Here is a 21,396-nt window from a genome sequence, read left to right as displayed (position 1 = left end):
TTACAAGGATAGAGAATGTCTGCTGGACGGTCAAGTGTAGGATATATGTATTGGTAGCCAAAACCCCGCCCCCCACCAGCTCCACCATTTGCAATCTGCATTGTCTTCGGGCCAGGCCACAACCAACGCCCCTCATTGTAAGCTACTTAAGATTTTGCACAGATTACTGCCTCATATATGCACGCCGAAGTTGGAGAGCGCAAATTGAGTGTGAGTTTTCCATAGATAATCTTTACAAGCAATTTAAAGCTGGACAAGTGCTAATATAACAACCAAAGCGGGAGAGATAGTGGCTTAGTTGGTTAGCAGGTAAATGTACAGGTAAAGGTAGAGACATGCTGCTGGCCCTATCACGTGCGATCAACTAATTAAAGGAACAAAACCTCCGTCTAAACAGGAAGCCTTCCATTAGCCCCCAAAGAACAAAAGCCACTGGCATTCATCGGGCTAAAAATGAGGCAAGACCTGGAAAAAGTTGCACTTGACTGATTACCTTTGCCTCCAATACCACTCCTTGCCTTTGCCTTCTGCAACATTAATGAGCAGGAAGCATTTTCCTCGGCACAACATACCGAGATTCAATTATGAATGAGTTTCAAATTACAGTTACGGGTCAAAGCTGTCGGTCTAGTAAAAGCACGAAATGACGATTTGAAAAGGGTTATTTTTTCAAAAAGTTTCACATCAATAATTTCGACGCAAATATATTTTAAAGGTGCCCGGAATTTCAATTACCCACCAAATTTAATTCATTTCTCAACAATGTATTTTAAGTTAAACGAATCAGGTACCAAATACTATTTATTAAATTAATCAAAGCACCGTAAAATATTTACAAAATTGCTTTATTAAGTTCGAGTTTGGCCTGGCCATAAATTATGGCTATAATTATTACACGACGATAGGCTCTCAACTTTCTAACAATTTTCGAGCCGAACCTTTGAAAGTCAACCTTAGTGGACCCCGGAGAATGAGAGACCAACCTCATCGCATTTCAAGGCAGCCGAAAAGGGCGTGGACTCCAAATGGGAAAAATGCACCGAAAGTCGGAAAAGCAAATCTCCACCCAGCCGTAGGTGACTCCACTCAAGTTGGCTGAACTAAACCAAGCTGAAATGACTCACTACTGGACAAGACAGTTGGGGAGTTGAGTAGCTGAGCAGCTGAAGTGCTGAGAAATCCAAAATCCGAAGGTTGGCTGCCTGGCATGCGTAGATAAATTGAGTTGAATGGAGCGCTACTGATTGGACTTACGATCCAGGAAGGCAGCCGTTGCCACTGCCACCGCCGTTGTCTCTTTCGGATTTTAAATTATGGTTAATCATGCAAATGTTTGTCGCCTGTGAAAATGTTTTACATAATGCAAAGTGAAATGCTGCATGGCCATTCAAGCTATTCAAGCCATTCAGGTGAGTTTCAAGCTGAGCAGAGCATTATAGTCCAATGCATACATGAATAATTGTCTTTTTGTGTGTCCATCTTACAGCTGCTGCTCCGACTGTATCCCTTGGATACGGATACATATGGGATATGAAGAGTTGCTGCTGCTGCTGCTACCCAGGTAAGCCGAGCAATTTTTGCTGCCTGATTTCACAGCTCCGACACCAGAGTGTCAGGTTGTGGCACATTCCCCTAGCCCAAGAGCCCACTCTCTGCGTTCTGGCCTCTGCTTCGTTTTGGGATTAGGAAACAACCCCGAAACGTGTCACATTATGCCAGCAGATGGAGATAGGAGGCATGTCCTGTCCCTCCAGTCTCCGATTTTGGTTTTGGGATTAAAGGAGGTAGTGTGCGTCCATTGCCAAGGCATGTATCTTCATTGAGCCAATGCGAAATACCTGCTTAGGTAACTGGGCATCGAAAGTGCAGCAATCGAAGAGGATTTGCAGTGGGAGGAAGCGACACAAAGTAATTAGAAAGTGGTACGGAAAATTATCTTTCTGAATCGCCAGGAAATGAACAGGTTTCTATTGTCTGAACTCTTTCAAATAGAGTGTGCCTTAGTTTTGCTACCTATTCTGAAATTAGGGTATTTTAAGCAGTGAGCAAATAGTGATGTAAATGATAGTTACATTTCTAAGTAATATCCGATTAAAAACTCTTTCATACTACCTATTTATTTACAACTGAGGCACTTTGAATAGTTTTTCGCTGCACATGCTAGCAAATTCCGATTTCGTGTCCGCTCTAATGTATTAGAGGTAATTTATCAACTTTTAATCAAATGTATTTTCCATTCCTACATGGTGATGCTCCCTTCTGTCCCGCCGCATATAATATATGTTCGTTGCTCATGCCATTACGTGGTGTTACGCAATCGCCACCCCAAAAATGGGCATGGAAAACTACCCGCAACCCAACCAGGCACCCCTTACTCTATATGGCTGTGCTGATCCTTTATAGTTTTTACATGCATTCCCATGCGTATTCCATGTGAGTGTGTGCCATTTGGTCATAAATTCAAAAAGCTGGCCCAGCTTAAATTTTGGTTTTTCAATTTTTGAATGCCAGACCTCTGACAACCCTCCATGGGTTCCATGGGTTTCATGGGTGCTCCGCCATTACCCCGACCCCATCCTTCGCCGTCGAAGGACCAGCATCTCGCATAGTTGTGCGTGCAACTGTGAAACGTGTTACAGGACCGGCCAATGTCCTGTATCTCCCCGCCCCGCCCCTTCATCCATCCGAAAACCATGAGATTTCATTTAATTAAAGCATTTAGGCAGGGGTTTGGTTTTTCGTTTTCCAGTCGACGCCATATGTGCGTTGAATATATTAAATATACAAATACAATCCTTTCCTAAAGGACATCCCATCGAACACCTAAACAAATATGTTGGGCGCACCAAAACAACAACAACGACAAAAAAGTAACGATTGCAGCTTAAGAAAGGTTAAACAAAGGTTAAGCTCGGGGTTCGAGAGCAAAGGTTCTCGGTTGGCTTAAGCCTTACGGCCCGAAAGCCAACTCATCAAAGTTATTTAGTTAAAATTAGTGCCTGTCGAGGATGTCTCCCCAATATGCCAAAGCAAACAAGACGACGACACAGCATCATCGAATGGCTCGAGGCCCTGGCAAAGGACACGAAAACGTTTTCGGATCGGGGATTTGCGGGGACAATGTCGTGCCGCTGACAAGTGCGATGACAACGTCAAAGGCTGGTTGCCTCACAGCCCGGCTGGCTGGGACTCCACTCCACCACTCCTCGGTTCCCCAATGCCATGGGCTGCTGCATGCCATGCCCGACTAGCTGCGAGGCACCTTTGGGAAAAAAGACGCTCATCTGGAAAATCAACTTCGACTTTCGGGCCACCCAGGCATCCAGCAAGGAGCAAAAGATGCTGCTGCAACAGCAACAGCAGCGGCAGCAACGAACCGCAAATCATAAAATAAACTCTTTAATTACGCCTCACGACTTGCCGGGGCAGACACGCAACAAGCCCAAGCCACAGCCAAATGGAAAATTATGCAAAATGCAACAGCAGCAGCAGCAACAGAAATTGCAGCACAGCAGCTTTGCAACTTTGCCACAGCAGCAGCGGGAGCAGCAGTGGAAGCCACTTCCGAAAATCTGAAGAAAATTATAAAATCTTTGGCACGACAATGTTGACGACGACAAAACTGCAAATTACCAAATTATAAACCAACAGCAAAAAACAAACTGCCAAACAATGAAGGGTAGAACTTTAGGGAAGCTAGACTTAAATATATCTACACTTCCTATAAAATATTGATAGTTTTTAGGACTAAGCTGTATAAATTAAATTATATTCTTTAAAAGTTAATCAATCATCTGTTTGAAAGGGTATTCGAAGAAACCCACATGGGATCCTCCCAAAAATCCATTTGGCTGCCGATGATGCGGCAGAGTGTTTTGGAAAATTCCAAGGAGGAAGTGAGAATACCAAAAAATGCACTCGAACTCGCACACACTCAGCATGGCATCCAAAAGAGAGCGGGGGGAATGGACAGGAGGGACTGTCGCCCCCTGCTGTAAAGCGATTTTAAACAACCTGCACCTACCCATAAACTCGTACCCAGGAAAACTCCCCTCCGCAGCTTGGCACCCACTCGATTATCACCGAAAAACGATTGACCTCACGAATTCGTAATTAATTTTCACAAAAGTTTTCCATTCGAAGACAAACTTCAAACAAAAGGCTCCAGCATCTCGTTGCTCTCACTCTGTGTGTGTGTGTGAGTGTGTTTGCTCGAATCTGAATCTGTGTGTGGATTGGTTCACTTTGGATTCAGTTTTTGGGATTGCTTTTGTGGGGTAACCCCACCCACTTTTTCCTGCGGCTGCCACAATGTTTAAACATTTGAGCGCACACATCTCTGTGGGGGGCAGGGTATATGCTGTTGCCCTGCTCATCTCTACCCGCTCTCCCCCCCTTCTCTTCTCTTTTTTTTTTTGGATACCGATCCCCCTCAATCAGTTCCACCTCCACCTCTGGCCCCACCTCTTTCACCTGGTCGCCAGTTGCTTAGTTCGCCAGTGGTGTGTGTGTGTGTCGCTTAAGTGCTGAAACAATGTTCCAAGTTGTAAGTGCAACAAGGGAACAGCGATCGAAGCCAAAAACCCAAGCTCCAAACAACGAACTGAACTGAAACCCGGAGTGCACCAAAAATAAAGTGTGTAAAAATGAGCAACTTTTTCAAGTGAGAAGCAACTATGTGGCATGCAGCAGCTAGAGTTGCACGCTCCCATCTCGGGCGACAACGTCGACAATGACTAGCAGATTTGGTCGGGAGTACAGGAGGAGAAAATCAATAGTGCATTTCAAAGTAAATTCAACTGAAACTCAAATTAACTATTAACTGGAATAAGCTCTCAAACTAAAATATTTCATAAATGGTGTTCGCATTTTTAAAATGTTAATTCATTAGTAATGAATAAATGACAATATTTTTCAAGTGCAACGACAAGCTGGAACATTTTGCGCGCAAACTCGCCAAGATACAAAAATTTCACTCAGACTGTCTCTCCACATTTTGCCCCCACTCTCGCCACCCCGCCCACGCTTTCCCCTCCCCCTCCCACTTTGCCCCATGAATGTGTGCACAATTTTCAAACTGGCAGCGTAAAGTGCACAAATTGCAATTGTAGCTGGGGCGCGGGAATCAGGACAAGACAGAGACTGGGCGACAAAGGGGGCGTGGGACAGGGGCGCGCCAAATGGGGAGGTGTGGGGGGCGGTATTGGGGGCTCCAGGCAAGGATAGTGGTGAGCCAGATGTGTGGAGTGTGTGGAGGCGTCGTCGATTGTAGGCTCATGCCAGACATGGTGGGCTCTTCAGCAGAAGGCAACTACAGCGGCTGAAATAGGTACTCTCGCCAAGTACAGTGAACACTTGACGTCGAGGCCACAAGACATTAATTACAGCGCTTAAGAAAAGAACCAACAAAAAAGGGTGAATTGAAATTAAAAAAAAAAAAGATAGCAAACAAGGAGATGGTAACCTATTTAACCTAGAGGAACGCATTAAAGCAGTCCAGAAAATAAGCTTTTAAATTAAATTTAATTTTTAGATTTTACAAACTTACCTCTAATGTTCTAGATGACAGGTTCTTTTGTGCGCCAGTGTCTGTTTTGAGTTCAACTGAAATGAAAAGAGATAGTTAGAGTATTTATTTACATAGAATTCTTAGCTTAGCATTAATAAAGAGTTTAGTGCAATACATTAATATTCAAAGAGTATCCTAAGTTCCCCTTTCACTTGGACCACATTTTTCTCTCGTGTTTGAGTTAGTTTTCGTGCTGACCAAATGCAAAGTGCAAGTCCAAGGCAGGCTGACCATGTACATTGACACTTTGATATGATTGCCAGTGGAGTAGAGTGGAGTTACGTGGAAGGAGGGAGTAGAATGATTCAAGTAAGGCTGGAATGGAGGTGGAAAGCGGATAAGTTGGCAGACTGTCGGCCAGAGGAATCTTGTGGTTAGTTAGTTTGGCGAGCAAAAGTTTCATTTCGGGCCATCTTCTTTGCAACACAGTTTACAACTTCTGGTCAGCTCGTCGTGTTCAAGCATGAAATGACGTTGCACAAAAATCGCTCGACAAGGTGAGCAGCGCTTTAAGGGGCAGGCAACAACTTTAAGTGGAGCAACGAGCAAAATACGCAAAAATGACAAAGTTGATGAGGTGTGTGTGTTCATTCTGGGCGTTGGAAAATTAATTTTCGGCTGGGATGACATTCTCTCAACTCATTGTCAGCTGCCCCCCATCCCCGTGTTTTGTCCCTATATCCTGGATGCTCTTGTCCGCTCACTTGACTGCCTTTGTTGTGTGACTTGTAACTTTAGTTGTGTTGTCTGGGGCACTCACAATTTCGCTCTAAAGTTTAATTTCAACGCTTGACTTGGAAAGTTTTTTGCCAGCCAGACAAAGTGACGGGATACAGAGAGAAATAAGTGTATAGTTAGGGTTAGGAAAAATTAATCGTCATAGGAGGCCAAAAGGTCTCCCACATTCTATATGAATATATGAAACGGATGGATCTGCTAATGCAAGTTATAACTTCAATATGAATATTTTAGTCATTCTTTTGGAATATTAATCATTTCTAAAAAATGTTTTTTCCCGTGCAGATTCAGAGTTTGAGGCTTCAGCAAAAGTCGAGCGCGAACGCGAACTCTAGCTTGAAAACTCCTTCTGGCCACGTCGACACAAATTGCTGCAAAGTTTTTTGGCATTCAAGTGTTTTAATGTCTCACGAGTTGTTACAGAGTCGCAGAGCAGTCGCCTTTCCTCTATGCCGCACTCCACACATGAATTAATCAAAGAGCAGCTGCAGTTTGTGTGGCATTAAGTATCCGACTGGGATGCACGGCTTGTGAAGCCAGTGACTCTGGTGGCTGGGGGCACAGGTGGGTTAAGACCGCAAGGCGGTGGCGCCGCTAGACAAATTCAACTTAATCAATTTAAAGTGCTCACCGCAAAGTCAACAGTTCAAACTAACCGCAAGGCAGGAGGAGCGGGTTGCCCAATAGGTTTGAAAGGCAAGGCAAACACCCCCGATCTCCTCACTTACTTTTGGCCCACTGTTATTAGGCAAATTGTCGCCGCATACATAGATACACCACACCCACACACACTGACATTCTCACAGCAGGTTGCCGTTGACCAACAAGTGACCAAGGTTCAGTGTTTTACCCCCCATTGTCCTGTGTCGCCCGAGTATCCCTTACACATTTTTTCCCGCTCCTTTCGTTGGCTTGCGCTCCTTGCCCTTTGTTTGCCAACGTGTATTTGTGTTTACTCTGCTGTCAACATTGGAAAATTATGAAAATTAATATGAAAATTGTTGCTATTTACGGCTAGTTTACCCCGAAGTGTGTGCGTGCCGTGGCTGGCTCTTCTTGGGTTTCAAGTGCGGCAATTGTTGGTTTTAGATTTAATTACTTGAGTCAACTTGAGCCCTAATTTGATTGAGTATTATGTGACATTGAGCCCTCTCCCTGCGAGTGGTTTCAATTAACCCAGGCTCACACGCATGGGAAGGGTTGGGGTTTCCTTTTTGTTTTGCTAGTCAAAACAATGAGTCCCAAAGTAGCCTGCGGATGCGAATCGATTGAGAACCCCACTAAGAGGTTGGAAAAAAACGCACACACTCGACATTTGCATCTTTGACAGCTCTATTGTTGATCCTGCTGCATTTGCATCCTGCAACGCACATACTAAAAAAAAAGCAGGCAATAAAAAACCAAGGGGGAACTGCATTGATTGCACCGCAGGATAAAGGACTAACGCAGGACCCCTTGAAGGCAGTCGAATATGTAAATGGCTCGTAAGTGCGGGAAACCTTTGATGAAACTCGACAGCCACAAGCAAACCTTTGATTAAATACTCAGTAACTAAATGGGCAAAGGCTTAAACAACTTCAAAATGTATATTCAGTTAATCTTTCTATTGTTCTCAAGGTATTTCACTGCAAGTAAACTAAGCCAATCCAACTTTCATTGCAATTTTCTAGCAAATTATTATAAAATTTCTTCAACTATTACAAAGCGTACAAAATCCAAATAAATCCCTTGACAGCATTTCAAAGCAATAAAGTGATAATTCCCAGCTCAAAAATTGTACAACACGCACGAATTGGCAGTGGAGCTCAATAAATTCGTTATATTTTCAAAGCCACTTAGGATTAATTTTTATTGTTCAACCCGAAACTAATCCCATGTCAATTGTCAACGCTGGCGCCCAAGACACTTAAATGCAGATTATGCATGTCAAATGGAAGCCCACACTTCAAAATCAATTAGCAGAAGCTTTTTCGGAAAAATCGAGGAAAAAGGCGTAGAGCAAACATGTGTGCCAGAACTGAAGAGTTGCCATTAAATGCCCCATTATAATGACAATTGACGGCTGCAATAAAAAACCGAATTGCCTCGTCAAATGCTCAACCAGCTGGACTAAAAGGCCGGGCTTAGATTAGATGAGCTACCCCCCACCATCTCCCACCATCGTATTTACTGTCATAATTTATATGCATTTATGAGACAGAGGCGGAGTGGTTTTTATGGCAATTTTATTTCCTGTTGGCAAATAAAGCAGCTCGCCATGTGAGAGGCATTCGAAACTTCAACTTCATTATCGCGTTATCGCTGCCCCGCCGAACTGAAATGCCCCTGGCTGCATTATCGTGATTGCTGTAGTAAATGTTTTTTATTTATTATTATTTACAAATGCATTAAACACAATGTTTAATTGCATCATAAAAAAGCGGCGGTCTGTCTGGCCCAATATAAAAACCCAATGTCCCTCGTTATATCTATTGACCCCCCACTCCCATTTTCGATGGCAATTGAACCTTATTGTAAACAGTGATTGCTCGCTAAGTGAGAGAAATGGCTAATAGATTTTGATTGGATAAATTAGAAGAACCGATCATAATGTCATTCACTTTCCTTCAATAAAAGTTTCCCTTATTACATTTTTTAACCATCAGGATTTTTTTTTTCTAATCCACTCATGCGTGTGCCCACTGTATCTGCATTCTAGGTGCTCCGTTTGTGTGTGCTCGCTGTCTGTTTGTATTTGTCCCTGATTGTTTGCATAGTGCAATATGCTTATCGCAAATGCTTTTCCTATATGCGTGTGATATTTTTATGAGTTCTTTCGACCCCGTTGCATTCCCTGCATTTACCCCTTCTACATTTTCCATGTTCGATTTCGGTTGCGCTGCTGCCGCTGTTGTTCTTGTTGCATGTAGCTGTGTGTTTGCTGTTCACAGTTTTCCGTTTCTATTTACACAATTGACCCTTTCACACCCGAAAACTCATTGAACTTCATCAGCAACATCTACGGCAGCAACAGCAACAACTAGAGATATTGCTCACGTACAAGAGACCCCCGCCCTGAAAAAAACAGAAAAAAATGGAAACCGATGGCAGTTGGAGTTCAAGTCTTGGGCTCAACTGTAAATAGTCATAAATGTTTTGTTTATGTTTACAATTTAGCTGCTGCTGCTGCTCCTGCCGATGTTGCTTTTGCTTTTGATATTGCTGCTATCGCTGCTGCGGTTGCACTGTTGCACTGTTGCTGCTGCAGCGTGTTCCTGCCGCAGTTCGTGACTCCTCTAATGTTGTTGACGTGGTTGTTGCAACATGCTTCCCCATTGCTCTCTAGCCGCACGGCCTAAAGATTTCTGAATTGGTAATGGAGCATGTGCAGTTCAGTGAGGTGAGCTGCATTTTATTGCTATCTAAATCGCTGTCTCTTAGCCATGTATGTGAAGCCAACAACGTGGTTTGCTGCTCGGTCCGTCGTCGCTGTCGCCGGATTTTTATTTGCTTTTAATTTGACTCGAAAACGGGGCTTAAATGTCAAGAGTTGTAATCCACATAAGCACACACATCGTTGCGGAACGCGATCGGAGCTTTTGTTATTAATGTATTCAATTAAGTAACGGACCGACAATTAAACTCATTATGCATATGGTGGGTAAAATGCAATGCAAATAGCCCAAAGCCCCACTAAACACCATTATTATGGCCACGCGAAAATGAGTGTCGACCAAACAAAACAAAAACTCCAATCGAGCCACATTAAAAGCATCATTAAATAAATTATAGACCATCCCCGCAGCAATAATGACATAAAAACGAAAAACCCAATAAATCTAACATGAATTTCGTAATGTAAACAAAGCTTTATCCGTTTGTTGTGTTAGTCGTTTTTTATTTAGTGCTTAAATGCTTGTAAACGTTGTTGAAAAAAGAGGATAGCAGTTAAGCCTAATGAAAGTCATAAATAATAAACAATTTTAGAGGTTAAACTAATGAAGCCCGGAGCTAAATGGCAAGTGTTGCCTAGTGTGGGAACTAATGTTTTATTTTTTGCCTAATATGCTATTGTTAATATTGACCTATCATCAAAAAATGTAGTAATCTTTAAATATTTTAGTTATTTTTACCCACCCCCACTTCTCGTTTAATTATCAATTAGCTGCACCACATCCTCTCGCAGGTACACGCTTATAAATATTTTAATTAATTTACATTGTCATGCATTTTTCGGCCAATTCTTTCGCCAGGTGTCAGTCAGCCAGTCAGTCAGTCACTCAGGTTGAGTTCAGAGTGGTTATAATTTATGCAAACTATTCGCGTTTGCAATGCCTGCGCGAGAGAAGCGTGAATTTATTTATAATTTATATGGCAATTAAAAACTAATATTGCCGACTCCCACGCTCTCTGCAATTCAATTGCAAATTTATGCAAATTCTTAATTTCAGCCCGATGAGCGGGCGGCTTTGACAAATGTAGTTTGTAGTTTTTCGGATTTCGGCCTTTTTATTGCATTTTTGATGACAACTCGATGGGAATAAATTAAATAATTAAGTTAATTCAACGTACGGCGCGCGGGACAGCAATGTGATTTTAATTATTTAATTTCAAACCCGGCATAACTTATGCTAAATCCTATTTTATTTCGAATCGAATTCGACTTGCTCTGCTCACGTCGCCTGATTCATCAGCATCGATGATTAATGATTTTTAAAATGCCGCTCATGATTTAGATAGATAAAGCAAACTGAACAATTTAGTCCGCTTTGTTGTCTCTTCTTTGTTTCTATTTCGGTTTGCATAATTAATGTCGTGCGCATTTGTTACAAGTTTTGGTTATTTGTCTTGCTCACAGATTAATTTGCCCCACCATCGTGTGTTCACTCCGATTTCGATTGGCTGGAACCGAGTCGAAAGGGGCTTAAAGTCTCCTTCAGTCTGTCGATGGGCTTAACAACTTCTTGACTGCCAATAGATGAAGTTTGAGCAGCGATAATGACATTAAGCCCGCTCGGGATTATCGAGAAAACTGTATTACAGCAATATTTGTACAAAACTTTGGAAGGAACTTTGGAAACTTTAATTTTTTAAAGTGTATGTTTCTGTTTCATTGAAAGGTGTGAAAGGTGTGAAAACGAAATCATTCAACTGAAACAGTCATATGAAATATGTTCCCCTTCCGCGAAGGCCGTGTCATAAATGGATTCCTATACGTTTATGGTCCCGCGTGGGTGCGACTTCTATGGACTTCTTCGCAGAGTGTGAAGCTACTACTCCGGGTTCCTAATTAATATAAACAGTTTGTGAACTAACACCAAACGCACACCGCTAGAAGCAACCCTTTGGTGTTTGGCATTTCCTGTAATTTGTCCGGCGCGCGGAAATTGCCGGCTTGTGTTATTTTTTTCTTCTTTTCGGGCCTTGTTGCATATTAATTTAAATATAATTATGATCATTTTTATTGTCAAGTCCGCCGCTCTGGTGAGTAGTGATGGCTCTTGCCACATGCTTCGCCTGGACTTACCCGAATGCCCTGGGCAAACAAGCAACCCTTTTCTACCATCAAAAAGGATTAGTTATTGAGTTATTTTCACAACTAAAGTAACGACAGGCAGCCGGGCTGTGAAGGCGAACGAACCGAAAAACTCCAAGCCAACCGACCAAGCGACCAACTGACGCGGTTCAACAACATCTTGTGACTGACATTTGTGCGTCAAATTAAGTGAACTCTTTCTTCTTTTTTGTTATTTTAGAGGAGGATCTGCAGCCGGAGGAGGAGCACATGGTCAAGTCGAGCTTCCTGCCAGCCAGTCTCGATCACTGAGTGACTGTGACTGTTGTTGTCTTCGGCCTGTCCCCTGCATTGCGTAAACTATAATTAATAAGAAAACATGTTATGGTTATGGCTGCCACTGCCGCTGCTGCTTCGTTTTTCTTTGTGTGTGCCTCAACTGAAAATTGTTTCTTGTGCCCCGAGCCCGAGGCATGAGGCCACAATTCACCCAGACACAGGGCATAAAAGCGGTGGTTCTGGTTCTCCGGCTTCTTCGTCGGTTTGTCGGGTTTGAGATACCCAGACGGCTTGAGATACCGAGCGCAGCGTTTTCGGCCTGCACAACATATGTTATGCATTTTTTAGTTGTCTTCGGCATTCAAAAAATTATGTAGCATTTAATTAGCGCATAATTGCGGCAGCAGAGGCAACTTTCGGGGCACAGGCCTCATCAATTTCAATCCGAACGGCGTGATGAAAAATCTTCATCTGAGTAATCCGCCCGGCAACAAATTTCCCAAAGCAAAATATGCACTTAACACTATTTAAACGACGCTTTTGATACCTCTTATACTATATGCTTTAAATTAATGCAAGGAATTAGGAATGCTACTTACAATTTGTCAAGTAGAAAAATATAGTTCATCAATATTTTGGTCTTCGAAACCTAAAAGTAAAATAATTTTCTTTATTAGAATTAATATTTATTGAAAAGGGGGACTTATAAATATGAATATAATAACAATCCGCATCCCTTTGCCAAATCCGCTTGCTACTTAAAGGCACACCCTTTCCAAACCGCAAAAAAAAAACATAAAAATTATAAAAAAAAAAGGACTGTCGCTTGTCAAAATGTCTGCAACTCGGTGAATTCAACTCATTCTGCTGCCGCCTTCTATGGACGCGTCATTGTCTAAGGATGCAATTGCCGAGGACGACGACGCACAAGTTCAAAAGCAGTCAACAGTTCCTGTTTGAAACTCCGACGTCGTCGTCGTCGTCTGCCTCTGCCTCTGTTACTGCCACTGCCACATCGTCATCATTACATCATCATCGTGCTTATCCTTGGCGAATTTCATGCCTTGTCGTTTCGTTGCAGTAGTTCCTTGTGGCTTGGCAAATACTCAACAAACCATGAAAGTAAATAAATGTTTTGCAACGTTGCAGAAATAAAATGCAATTTAAGTCACACAAAAATGGCTAACAAAGGCACGGAGAAAAAAATTGGTTAACACTTTTTAATATCGATGCTTTAAAATTATAATCACAATTGAATACATGTTGAAATATATTTTGTTTTAATTTTACACGTAGTTGAAGAAGCTCTGCATTCTGAACAAGTTTCTACAACTATTGCAGATATTTTCATTGACAATATTATTTTTCGCCGTGCTGCAATGGGAACGTATCTGGAACGTTGCAGTTCGCCGCGGAGCCTGGAAAACTCCAGCAGGTCCTGGCTGCATTCGAGGTTCGTCCTTTTCCATTTTGATTTGTTTATTTCGTTTCGTTCGGCTTTCATTTTGTATTATTCCTGCTGCTACTGCTGCTGCTGCTCCTTTTGCCGTGGCAGTTAAAGTAAGCGGCAAAAGAGTTCCGGGGGCTTCGAACTTTTGCATTTTATTTGTGTTTTTCTTTTATTTCATTTCGAGTTTTCTTCTTTTTTTTCTGTGAGTTTTGTTTTTACTCGTTTTGGCACAAAGAAAAGTGAAATGTTTTTGGGCGGTTGGGTTTCGCTTTGGATTTTAGAAGTTCACGGGTGAGAGTCGGCAGCATCGTTGCAATTGCATTTCCACAGACATTTAATAGCAAAACAAAAAAAATAAATAAAAAATGGAAAAAAGTGGAAAACGCTTTAAAATAATTACATGCGAGAATCTCCCCCACAGAACAAACAATGCGAGGAGTAATCGCACAAAAGTCGAAAATGAATCACCAACTGGCATCATTCACTGTCGAAAAAAAGAGGATTTGGACAAGAGATCACAAAAAATAACCGAGCGCCGAAACGAATTAATGGATCAACGATCTTATCAAGTGAGTGGAGCGCAACCAATTGAGCAGAGTGTTTTTTTGGACTAAGCCTCTTACGGTGGGCACTCGATAACAGGTACCTGGATTCAAGCAGGTAACTAAACTTTCTAGGTATATTGACTAAGCATGATAATTAATTTGAAATGCACTTTTAAGACCAAGTTAAGCCATAAGAATGCTTCAAAAACACGACTTAATTTATCTAAGCAAGTTCCAATCAAATCTAGTGGTGAAGTGCCATCGAAAATCACCGATAATAATAAAAAGCCCTGCAGAAACTGATGCATTTCTGCTCCACATGACTATTTCCCTCTTCAATCAGCCGTATCCATTACACATCCGCCCCAAGCTGTGAATGATTTAAGTGATTCGGTGCGCCTATTGTATTATTTTCACCCCCTCCCTTCGCCCGCTCCTCATCACTGTGAAATGCAGAAGAACTGCAATGAAACAAAATAAAAACAAAACAAAAAAACAAGAACCAAAACAAAAACTGATGAAAAAACAACAGAAAAACATGAAGAAAAAGTGCAGCGGCAAATGCCAGACGAAACGGAACAATAATTAAAGCAATGGCAAAAACAACAACAACTCGGAACACAAAATAAACAAAAACATCAACATCAACAGCGGCAAAAGCAACAACAACAACAACAGGAAGAGCAACAAGAGCAGCGGAGGAAGAAGCAAAAATGCAGCAAAGCTCTCTTTTTGAATGAGATGATGCGGGTTCCATCCTTATATACACAGGATATATGGCATGGCATGGGTTCAGGGATTCCTAAAGGGTTGCAAGATGCAGCCCAAGGTCTATCCTCCATAAAACGATGTCGTTCGTCGTCATCATCGTCCTTGTATCTCATAGATACACAAGGTATATTGGCTTTCTAGATGCCATGGCAAACAGGTGTTTTAAGATCTATTACAGATAGTTCCTCTTTTGGTATCTCAGCTCAAGATCTTTCAATTTACAAATGCTAAAATTATACTTCATTTGTTTTAAACCCTACTATTGCTACCACAAGATACAAATATATCTTTTAGATATTCAATTTGAAGAGATATGTATCATGGGTATCTCCAAGTCGGAAACAACTGCCATATCTTCCATTCGTGATTTTGTTTGCTGCTTGTTGTTTGGTTGTCATTGATGCCCCCGCCGCTGTTGATTTGTTGTTGTTTTTCTCTGATGAGCCTGCAGAGCAGCGCCAAGGCAAAAATCAGTGCAAAAGGCGACGTCGCTGGGTGTCGTTTGCAGACAACTTGAAAAACATGAAAACGCGAAGCGCTCCTCCGTCCCATGCCCCTCGCACTGCCCTTCCATCTATTGACAGTCACGTCAGTTGAGCTGCTGGGAACACACACGCAGCCACAGTGGCGGTCAAGATAATAGCACACATAACATATAAGGAAAATGTGGAATTTAAATTTGTGAAAAGGCCTTAAACTTACACAAATACAGTTTCATATGCTAGTCATGACTTGAAGTTGCCCTAACTGCGACATTAGTGCTATTATCTTGCCCGCGTCTGCAAATATGATGGGTCTCGGCGGGCAGGGGAAGACACCCAGAGATTTCCCAGACAAGCAGGTGGCAAAGGCTTCAGGCCAGCCGAGAATCATGAGGCCAACATCATGAGCCAGCTTCGGTAATTGCTGTCCGGGCCAAATGCAAATGCTGTTGCTGTTGCTGCTGCTTGCGTGTCTAGATTCTCGATTCTAGATTCCCGTCTTGGATGCTGCACTGCTGCAGCATATCACATAGTTGCCCCTCATCCCTGCTGGCCTCGAATTATGTTGTTCTTCACGGGAATTGGTTTGGCCTCCTGACAGCCCACCTCCACCTCCGTCCGCCCTGAAAACCCCACCCCCTTCCAACTCAGCCGCCAGCCTGTGGATGCAATATGATTTCAATTAGTACCATTCGTTAGTGAACGAGTGTGGCACTCAGAACTGATTATTGCAGAGACTTATGAATTGCTGTTTGGTTGGAAACATCAAGAAAATTGTGTTTTCGAAGATGTAGTGCAGCGAGAATGATGTTTTGCCTTTATTACCAGATCGGCAATTACTCAAAATGTTTGGCTTAACTCAAATATCCTGTAAAATTCTCTTATATTCAACCGTTTTCAAGCATTCTGGGCATAAAGTAATCCAATAAAATCAAACGTTTTATAGATCCTGAACAAACATTACATCGAAACCCATCCTTTCTTTTTTTGTTTTGTTACCTTCCCGCAGCGGAAGGCGAATTATTGCTTTAAACAAATTTATTTATAACCCAAATTAAATAACTCAGAGCAATGGACTTGACTCCGGTTGCCACTAAATTCGCTAGTCGAATGCAATTTGCAGATTTACTAACCCCCAGGAGCAGAATGAGCAGGAGCCGCAGATGGAGATGGAGTCCGAGGAGCCGGACTTGCTGCAGTTGGAGAAAATTGCAATTGCAATTACCAAGGCGGAGAAAGAGGGAGAGCACAGAGTGGGCTAGAGAGAGACAGGGAGAAGGAGGGAGCAGCGCCATGCCACGGGTAAAACAACTAAACAACGCCGAGCGACGACAGTTTGACTTGCAATTTTAGCTGCACCAGCAGACCCCAGCAGCGAAATCAGCGAAACCGTGGTCGCCGCATCATCCCCATCATCATCCGCACCGCCATCATCATCATCGTCATCAAAGGAATCATCATTAGCGGCATCATCATTAACCAGTAAGTGAGGCAAAGTGGAGCTTACTCACGACTATGCAATATCCTTTGCTTAAAATGCGATTTAAACAGAAAACTTATTTCAATTATTAGAAAGTAGAATAAAATTGTTAAGCAATTTTTGTTCTTTTCATAAACAGCACTGTTTTCTACATAATATAATGTTGAAATCTAAAAACTCCTTTATTTCGCTTTAAGCTGGAAACAAACAAATAAAAGTTGTACCTTTTGACCATTACATTTTGATGGTCAAACGCGGTATATCCGCATAATCCACGAGGATCTCGGGTACGAAAACCGCGCGCGCCTCGACCATATCCATTACAGCCAGAATAACAGGAGGCTCAGGAGCAGGAGCAGGCGGACTGGGATTGGAAATGGGATTGGGAATGGGCATGGGAATGGGGGGCAATGTGGAGCAGGGCAGAGCACTGAGGGCCGAGGACAGCGAGTAGTTGCTGGCCTGCGGCTGCCCGTCCTGGCCAAGTTTGCGAGAAAATCGATTTTAGCGCTGCCTGCGCTCGCACGGGCGGCCTTTTGGATGCGAGTGTCCAGGTTTCAGGTCCAGATCCAGATCCAGCTCCACAGCGAGTGCGATTTCGAGTACGATGCCCAGTCACAGTGCCATTCGTATTCCCCAGCCTGCAGTCCGCCAGTCGACAGTCCCACTCCCATTTCCATTCCCACTAGGGGAGTTGCACACTCCTGTTTGTCCACAGCAAGAAATACCAAGGGTAATACCTTTAAAAAGTTCGCTCTATGACTTTAGGAATTTAAGATTTTTAAATGGCATCTCATTTTTATTCCACATTTAAACTATCAACAAAAAGCATTTTTAAAGATAATGTAATAAACTTCACCAACTTTTCGGTGTAAGATTTATTTTGTTTCCCAGCCTTGTTTTACAACTCAACTATTAAGATACACACATATGCCTATCAGTACCATAAATCCCACTTTATATCTGTGATTATCTTTATGGGGATGCATCTTTTTTTTGGCTCAGTGTCCGTTCTGTTTGTTTGTTTGTCGCTTTTAATGCTGAACGGAGTTGGCGAAGGCGACTCTTGACTGATTTTTATGCTTTTGGCCCAATTGCCCCGCAGTAGCCGCTCCGTTCGGAGAGCGGACTCCAATGGGCACTGGGCACTGGGCAATGGGCATCGACCGGTTCTCGCTGCTCGGTCCTCGGTCCTCGGCCGGGATTACACCTTCCTGCCCTGCGAGGCGAGGAGCCCCCTCAATGCCACCCATTAGCGGCCCTTTGTTTGACTTGCAGTTGCAATATAAGGTCATTCCTCTGCTCTTGTTCTTGCCGGTGTTTTTGTTGCAGTTGCACGCTTTTCGTTTCGTTTGATGGCTGCGCACGCGGCCTTTTGTTAGTTTTCCCCATCCAATTTCATTTTTTTCTTTTTTTTTCCTTTCCATTATTATTATGCTTTTTTCGTATACACTTAAAGGGAACAACATCAGCGAAATCGCAGTCTAATCACTTCATTAGACCGAGTCTCCCACCGCTTTTGGCCATGTTAACACGTTGTTCGCCTGCAAGTTGCACGAACTTGCTGGCAAAGTGCGAAAAAAAATGCACTTTAATTGAAAAGTGTGGGAAGTGTAAACACCAATGCGACTTTTGCTTTCTTTGCTCCGGATTTAATATGAAATGTATTTCAAAAGTATGGAAACTGCCATGAATTTTCAACCATTTTTGCAATCATAATTGTATACATTTTAAGCAAATTTATAATGGCTCTTAATAATAGTGCAAAATCAAATCGAGACAACTATGCTTTTATGTAAATTTTGTTTTGACCAATTACTCGCAGCATAATTACACACTTTGTGGGTGTACAATTAAGTGTTGTTTGCCCACAACTAAATGCTAAAATTGAGTCCATTAAAGTGGCTTTTAGAGCATCAAAACTCCAGTCGGAAATATCGCAAAAGTTGAATCGCAACTAATTTGCTAACCCGCACTGTATTTGCCTAAAGTTTTCTCACAATTGTAAGGTGAAATAGCATCAGCTGTGAGTCTGTGGAGCTGTGAAGAGTGCTACTCTCCGCTTATCGCATAATTGGTAGCAATGTTGGCTGCCACTTTTTGCTGCGGCTTCTGTGGCAGCAGGAACCATGGAAGCAGGCGGTTCCTTCTCGGCTCTCCACCTCGCCACCGTATCCGTCGCATTCCGGAGATGCCGGCAAAACACTTGTCAGCGACTTAAATGGCGCGCAGCTGTGCGGCATTAGCTGGGGAGAGCTGGTAAGGCTGGGCAGCCAAGATCTGGGAGTTGAGGAGGCCGGCGAGACCAGGGAGACCAGTGGACACACCTCTTAAGGAGGTGTTGCGACCGCTGCTCCAGGAAGTGGGCAACTGGAGGGGGCACGGCACTGCAAGTCCAGTGGCGACATTTGATGTGATTATTGAGTTATGCCCACGGGGGCAGGTGCCAGGCATATTTCGCTTAATTTTCTGATGAAGTTATTCACCGGAGATATGGAACGCAGCGAAAATGTACACGTATTATAAGCACAGATAAGCGGCCCAAACAAGCAGGCAAAAAAAAAAAAAAAAGAGACAAGGTAAAAGAAGGTGTGCTTGTGTGATTTTAAAAGACAATCACTTCGGCAGTTTAAGGTTTTATTTGGACACGACCACGACAGGTGTTTAAAAAACATTTCAGTCGAGTGCTTAGATTCAAGTCTCAAAATGTTGAAAGCACATATGTAACCAATGTTCTTTTAATTGACGTTTAATTATTGCACGAGACAGAAATTAATTGAGTTCGATAAATCATTATGTCGAACTTTCAATATGTCTTTGAATATTTCATATTATGCTGTGTTTCTGCATCATTTTCAATTAAAGAATTTACAAATGTGGGTTTAATACAGAACGTATGATTTTGCACAAGAACTTCCAATTCGAAAGAAGATACGCACTTTTCAAGTGAAATATGTGACTTTATAAGTTCTTGTATCTCAAAAAGGAAGTTTTCAAGACTTTAAGGAAGTGTTTATGCAATTTAAACCAAATGAGGGAAAATGGACAATTGTATAACAAAATGCAGAGAGGAAGTGTTGCATAAATAATTAACATTTGTCAGGAAATCTGTGGGCAGCAACAACAAAAAGCCGGCCAAGAGTCAGAATTAGAGGGAAATAAGAGGGAGACGGAGATGAAACGAAAACAGCAGGCACTACTAAATCACCGACAACAACAACAACAACAACAACCCCGGAGGATGAGGATAGAGTGGAAATGGGAAGGGAATAAAAACATAAAAAAAGCGGCACAGATTGCCGAGAACGAGAACTAAACACAGGCACACACACAGTTACACGCAAACAATTTGAGCACTCCAGCTGTGTGGTTGTTGTTGTTGCTGTTTTTTCGCCGCTCCTTTCTGCCCTGCAATCCAGAGAACTGCAAGGGTGGCACTTTTTTACCACTCGACTCACACCCTACAATTTTGTGTGCGGGTGCTACCCGCCACGCACATCGCGGGTACTTACAAACACACAGTATAAATCTGAACATGTAGACAAGACACCCCGTTGTGCGCGCACCCGAATCAATACGGTGCTCCGCGTCGCGGGTGCCGATCACACACTGCCTAAAAAGGGATGAGTGAGAAAAACACTTGTGGGTATACCGTTAAACACATGGGTGTTTCCAAAAATACTCGGGTGTTTCCAAAAATACTCGAGTGGTCTCGTAGGTAATCGAGTCACAGACAAGATGCGTAACTCCATGCGTTTTACACTCCATACGTTTACACACTATTCTTTCGGCGTGGCTCTAGACTTTGTCGAATACTTTGTAAAATATGCCCTTCATCTTATTATTATATATTATTATAATTATATATATTATATTATATTTTATTATATTATATATTATTAATATAATATATATATATATATATTATATTATATATATTATTATATATTATATATATTATTAACGTTATTATTATTTAAATATAGATTATAGTAAAAATAATAGTACATAATGTCACAAAATTCATTTCAAAAATTACTTTATATAAGAATATTTGTCATTAGAGTATTCAGGTAGCGACGTGTGAAAAATAAATAACGGAATGATTCGAAACGGGTGGCACCCTTTGAGTCCATCAAAGACGTGAGCACGAAATTTTTCTTGGGTATTCCCTTTTACCCTTCATTTCTTATACCCGTCACGCTTCCTCCCATACAAATTTTAGGCGTACAAAAAATGACCAGAGAACTGCAGCCCGCATACAAAAAATGACGTGCGGCCGATCGTTGACTGTGCGTCCACTCACCCAAACGGCTCTTGCGCAGCAGGCCTCGGGTGGTTTTTTTACTCGTAACAAAAACACAACGTCGGTAAAACACTCGAGTATTTTGTGTTGCCGCAAGTAGGGTGTCAAAAAAAACGGGGTGCCTAGAGTACCGAGTGTTTATCGGGTGGACGTAGAGTGCGAGTGGCGGGCTGCAGTTCTCTGCTGCAATCAATAAAACGGATTAGGAATATCCTTTAAATGCGGCGCTTGGTGGAGGCTGCACACACACTATCGCACACACGAAATCTCCCTCACACACAC

General features: G+C 42.4%; 1 protein-coding gene across 9 annotated transcripts in view; it reads right to left on the bottom strand.

The window, feature by feature from the left end:
* Nucleotides 1-21,396, bottom strand: part of LOC6729061 (sterile alpha motif domain-containing protein 5) — a 152,629-nt gene that overhangs the window by 130,502 nt on the left and 731 nt on the right. For all 9 annotated transcript variants that reach the window (XM_039295204.2, XM_039295205.2, XM_039295206.2 and 6 more), the window contains exons 2-3: nucleotides 12,680-12,729; nucleotides 5,549-5,604 (exon numbers count right to left, since the gene is read on the bottom strand). The gene's annotated coding sequence lies outside the window, so the exon portion shown is untranslated. The remainder of the gene's footprint in view (nucleotides 1-5,548; nucleotides 5,605-12,679; nucleotides 12,730-21,396) is intronic.

The sequence above is a fragment of the Drosophila simulans genome, chromosome 3R, assembly GCF_016746395.2.
Source record: "Drosophila simulans strain w501 chromosome 3R, Prin_Dsim_3.1, whole genome shotgun sequence".
NCBI lineage: Eukaryota > Metazoa > Arthropoda > Insecta > Diptera > Drosophilidae > Drosophila > Drosophila simulans.
Note: the sequence above shows the minus strand (reverse complement) of the source record. Positions and strands in the feature narration are given on the sequence as shown.